We start from the raw sequence: 5,812 nt of genomic DNA, 5'->3' as shown, positions 1-5,812 counted from the left end.
CATAAGTTACATATAAATGTCTAATCACTATGTTGTACACCTAAAATGAATAGAATATTGGATTCAACTGTAATTGAAAAATAAAACAATTATTAAACAAAGAAAATATTTTAATACACGATAGAGTGCTTATCATTCTTCATTATATATTATTTATAACTATTCCTAATAATTCTTGTAAATTTTTTTTCTGTAACTTTAGAATCAACTTCTATTTTTAAAAACCCTATTGATATATTATTGGGCTCTTTATAATTCATAAATTAATTTACAGAAATATGACATATCTATAGCATTAAATCTTTCCATCCAAAAACCCATATAACTTTCCATTTCTTCAATTTTTTTTATAGACTAAATTTCACATAGAATTTGCATACTTTTTGTTTCTCTTTTAAATAGATTTTGTAACCATTAGTTCTTTTCCTCTCAAACACAGTAGAAATTCATTTCTTATTTTCCTAACTGTTTAATGAGAATATTTCAGTGGGGATAAGTGGAAGGATCTATCTGCTTAGGGACTGAGGGTGACAGTTGCTCTGCCAACACACGGTTTCCAAGGTTTCTCTGTTGGGTATCTCAGTTAGATGGAATGTGAACAAACACAAATGTACGTCTCAGTTAGTGGTTATTTAAATATGGGAAGGCTGCTGACTTTGGAACATTAATTTTGTGCCCAACAAACTTAACATCTACATTTTATTCAGTCGATTTCTATATTTGCAATTACTGTGTTAGTTATAAGGAGTGATTATTTTCTCTCTTCCTTTCTAGCTTTTATTCTTCTTATTTCACACTTTCTAATTGTTTAGGGTAGTGTATGCAGAATTATGTGAAATAATAGAGAACAATTATAAAACTAGGAAAAAATTGATTAAAAAGAAGCAGAAGAAAACTTTTGGGGGGCTGTGGTTACAAAAGTATGTACATTTGTCAAACATCAAATTTTAAATTTTAGCGTGAGCATTTGATCATACGGACTCATAGATTCTTTCTCATCTGCATTGATTAAAAAAAGAATAGTGATGATATTGAAAATCTTTACCTATTCCTGTTTACAATAGAAAAAATTTTGTTTCTCCGTTAAACATGATGCTTTGTTTTGAAATAAATACATTGATTATCTTAAGGAAATATTTATTTATTCCTATTTAATAAGAGTACATGCTGAATTTTATTAAATATATTTTCAACATTGCTATAGACTAAACTATGTATTCTCCAAATTTCCTGGAAATTGGAGATGGGACATTTGGGGATAATGAGATTTAGATGAGGATGGGATTAGTGCTCTTCTAAGAAGAAATACCAGAGAACTTGCTCTCAATCCCCTCTGACCCCTGTCTGCCATGTGAGAACACAGGGAGAAAATGACAGGCCAGAAAGAGAACCCTCACCCAATATCGACCATGCTGGCACCTTGATCTTGGATTTCTAGCTTCCAGAACTGTGAGAAAATAAACTGTTGTTTAAGCCATCCAGTCTATGGTATTTTGTTATAGCAGTTCAAGTTGACTAAGACAAACATCTCCAAAACTAATTATTTGACTTTTATCCTTTGATTAATTAATTCAATATATTCAAATATTTCCCCCAAATGAACTATCCTTGAATGCTTTGTATGAGGCCCATTGCGCCACAGTACGTCGTGCTTTAAATGTGCTGCTGTATTTCATTCTCCAGTATTTCATTTTATGTTTTTACATTTAAACTCCTTAACAAGATTTGTATTTTTCTTTTTGCGCTGTTTTTGTCACATTTTAGTATCTAATATTATGCTAAAAAATTCCTCTGCAGCACTCATTGAGTCTTCTGTATTAATCTATTTAATTTTGTAACTTCTTTGTGGTCAATTTTTATAATTTAATTTTTTTCTCAGAAATATCTACTACATAGGAGTTAGAGGTTTATTTGAATAAAGTTGCATTAAGTAGTATCATAAGTGTTTTCTTTACATCTTTTACTCCCCCTTTTTCATTTTGAATGTACTTGCTTCCCCTTCTCTTATTAAGTTTATTAAATCTGTAATTCTGCATTATCATAATTATTTTAGCACTATTTTCTAACTTCTTCATTTGGATGACTTGTCATTTATTTTTATACTTTCTTGATTAGTAATGTGAAGTGTTTTGTTTTTTTTAGTCTTTAAATATTTTTTTTTCAGACGGCTATGCATTGCCTTCATTTACTATACTTCAAATCACTGTACATTTAGTTTTGTAAAAACACTGCCTGCATTTTCTAATAATTTTTTAAAAACCCTAAAAACTGTTTCAGGAATGTAGAGGAATATCCAACTTAATTAGCGAAACATTACACTATAATTACTACTGCACTGCAGTCATTTCTGATTTCCCATGTTTCTCAAATAACTATCTTGTCTGATAACACACAATAAAAAGAGTAACTATGAAAAGCAGAACTTAACATATACTTCTAAGGTCTTACTGAGAATATTCTGTTGGCATTCGATAACCATTCACAGACACAGCTGCGGTAGCTTCATACTGTTGTGCTTATTTGGGACATTACTTCCTTATTGCTGAGTGCTGTCATAACCATTCTGGTAAGTACCTGTTGGATTGCCAGTCCTAAAATGGGTCTGTAAACCCGGAGACACAAAATTACTTCCAAAGCTCCCTTTGGTGTAATTTGCAGCACTACAAACACCATTCTGGGTTTTGCCCCCAAATCTCTCTTACGCAGACTAGAGTAACTTCTGTCATAATTTTTCCTGTCTCTAAAGGTATTAAATCCACCCCTTTTGCTTGCAGAGTATCTGTCCTGAGGGTCATCCTTCACATCTCCTCTACCCCTGAAACGACCTGAAACTCTATCTTCCACCAACTGAAGGTATTTGGGATTAATTGCTTGATTAGCTTCACGAAGCACAGAAATAAGGCTGCTCACTTGCTTTATGTTATTAGGTGTAAAGAAAATGTATGCTGTGCTGGTTTTGGTACTGCAAGCAGTTCTTCCAATTAGACGAATATAATCCTCTGAGGAGTTAAGGTAGTCATAATTGATGACAAATTTCATATCTTTCACATCTAGCACTCTGGAGGCCATATCTGTAGCAATCAGAATAGGAGGTTTTCCATGTTTGAATTCGTTTAGAACCCAGTCACGTTCCTGTTGACTCTTGTCACCATGGATACCCATGGCAGGCCACTCACGTCTCCTCATTTTTCTAGTAAATTCATTACATCTTTTGGTTTCAGCAAAAACAGTGGTTCTATTCTCCTTCTCACTCATGATCTCTTTCATTAGGCAAATAAGTTTTTTCATTCTTTTTCTCCATCATGACACACACATGACACATATCTCCATCATGACACACAATCTAAAGAATGCTGTGGTTTGTGCTCAGTTCTAGCGCACCAGTGTTTATATGAGTACCGTCTTCCAGGAAATCTTCAGCAAGCTGTCTTACTTCTTTTGGCTAAGTCGCACTCCACATTAGGGTTTGTCTGTCAGGTCTTATCTGATGCACAATCTTCCTTATTTGGGGTCCAAAGCCCATATCAAGCATTGTATCTGCTGCATCAAGGACAAGGTAAGTGGTTCTTCTGGGATTTGTTTTCCCACACTCTGAAAAGTCAGTCAGTCTTCCAGGTGTTGCAATACAGATTGCCACACCTCTCTCCAAATCACATATTTGTGGTCCCGTGGGAGCCCGCCATAGATGCAAGTAGACTTCAATTGATAGTATTCAGCAGCTACTTGCTGCACCTGTTGGACCAGTTCCCAAGTGGGTGCCAGCACCAAGCAAATAGGCCCATCACTCTCTCTAGGAATGGCTGATGATTGATATGGACAATGGCAGGCAGCAAATAGGACAATGTTTTTTGAATCCCATCTATGCTACTCCAACCATATCCAAAGCACTTAGAGCAATTGGCCATCCCTGATCTTGACTAGCATTGGGTTCAGTAAAGTTCTGTCTTGCAATTATGTCCATGACTTTTTTTGTAGAAATTAGCTTCATGAAAATTCAGAACTGTCTTTGTGCAGTTGTGACCTCTAACCTGTAATTTCTGCGCTTCCTCTATATGTCTCTACCTCTTGCACTGTGCACCTCGCCAAGTCAGGGTGTTCTTGATAAAAAGTCTTCTGAAATTTGGGCAGCTAATCAAGACTCTACTTCTTTTAAACTAATTTCTCCCCAGGGTTTCCAAACTCCTTTTCTGGTAGGGGTCCTGCCCCCCTTCCTCCAAATCGAGGTGCACCAAACCCTTGATCCCAGCCGAGGTCTTGGTCACAGGAATAGCTCGACATGGCATCAATGATTTTGATTGCAGTTGGCGGAGAATGAAGTGGAGAGACTGGGGTGCAATGAGTCACTGGAGGTGGCTTCTGAGACAGCAAATCCTTGCAGGGGCAGCAGTAGAGGAGGGACAGGTGACAGGAGTCACAGCTGCTCGGCAAGAGACCAGTGGAAATGAATGAGGTTGTGAAGACTTAAGTCTATGAAATTTGCTGTGAGAACAGCATTAGCAATATCTCATTGGTTTTGATATGTAGCATTTTATTGTTAATTCATATTTATTTTTTAATTTCAAATTTTGATTTACTCTTTGACCTCAGAGTTCTTTAAAAGTTTTTTCCTCCAGTTTCCAAGTGGCATATTGTTCTCTTTTGTTTCTTATTCTGTTATTATCTAGTTTTACTGAATTGCAACAACTCTATTTTTTCCAAATTAGGTTGCATCCTGAGGTACTGGGAGTTAGGACTTCAACATACAAATTTTGGAGAGACACAATTCAACTTTTAACACTGCTCTTTCAGCTTTGTTGTTTGTGCTGCTTCCCATTGAGCCTCTGTTTCTGATACTTTTGTTTTTCTTTCCAATTTTTCCCCCTGAGCTCTGCCCTCATTTTTTATCTTACTTGATTGTCTCCTTATTTCTTTCTTAAGCTCCTTTATTTCTGCTTTTAGCTCTTGTTTTAAAAAGATAGTATTTCCTTAATATTTTGTGCTTTTGGTCATAATTTCATTTACAACATGGTGATATTTTTCATGTGTGTTCTTCATTTACATTTCTTTTGTTCCTCTCCTACTATTTTATAATATTTTTGTATAGCTCTAATGCTGGTTAATTATTATTATTACTCACCTTTATATGGGTTAATGTCTTCCTGGAACGACTATTAGGAGGTTCATGTGGGCGACAACTAAGTCAATATTTTGATTTAATTGATAGTTTTGCAGTCAATTTCATGTGGCATTTGGATTGGCGTTGTGTGTTTAGCTTTTGCTTTTCTTATTAAGTAGAAATTAGCAGCTGCAAAGCATGACATTTCCATTTTTGTTCCATGCTGCCTAACAGTTTGCTTCTTGTATATATGACATATATTTCTGTCTCCACGTTCAGCCCTGTATTCTTTTCTTTTTTCTTTTGATATAAAGCACATCTATGGAAGCTCCCATAACTAGACCTCACAGCCTGACCCCCTTGGTCTAAATTGGTGTGGTGCTCCTTTCCTGCTAAGTGTAGAGAAGTCTTCCCTCTACTGGTTCTTTCTTGGAACTGCAGAAACTTTCTCTGTACTTTGTGCTCTTCAGGATTCTAAGCAAATAGAGCTTTCAACCTATTGGAGTAAATTTTCCACATTCCTCACGTCTATCTTAGCACATCAAAGGGTATAATGAAATGTTGTGTGGAACTATATCTTATATATCATATTACCATACTCCAATGGTTCTGAAACTTTTATTCGCATAATATGTATGAAATTAGATTATATCTTATAGTCAATGGAATCATGCAATTGCTGTCAGTATTGTGATATGGTTGTCATTGCTTGATGCA

General features: G+C 35.4%; 1 pseudogene; it reads right to left on the bottom strand.

The window, feature by feature from the left end:
* Window positions 1-2,479: 2,479 nt before the first annotated feature.
* LOC109457400 (putative ATP-dependent RNA helicase DDX5 pseudogene) lies at window positions 2,480-4,278 on the bottom strand (annotated as a pseudogene).
* Between the last annotated feature and the right edge of the window lie 1,534 nt (window positions 4,279-5,812).

This window comes from Rhinolophus sinicus, chromosome 2, assembly GCF_057876585.1.
Source record: "Rhinolophus sinicus isolate RSI-liver-muscle chromosome 2, RSI-T2T, whole genome shotgun sequence".
In the NCBI taxonomy this organism is placed as follows: Eukaryota; Metazoa; Chordata; class Mammalia; order Chiroptera; family Rhinolophidae; genus Rhinolophus; species Rhinolophus sinicus.
The sequence above is the reverse complement of the archived record's forward strand: the minus strand, read 5'-3'. Positions and strand labels throughout refer to the sequence as shown.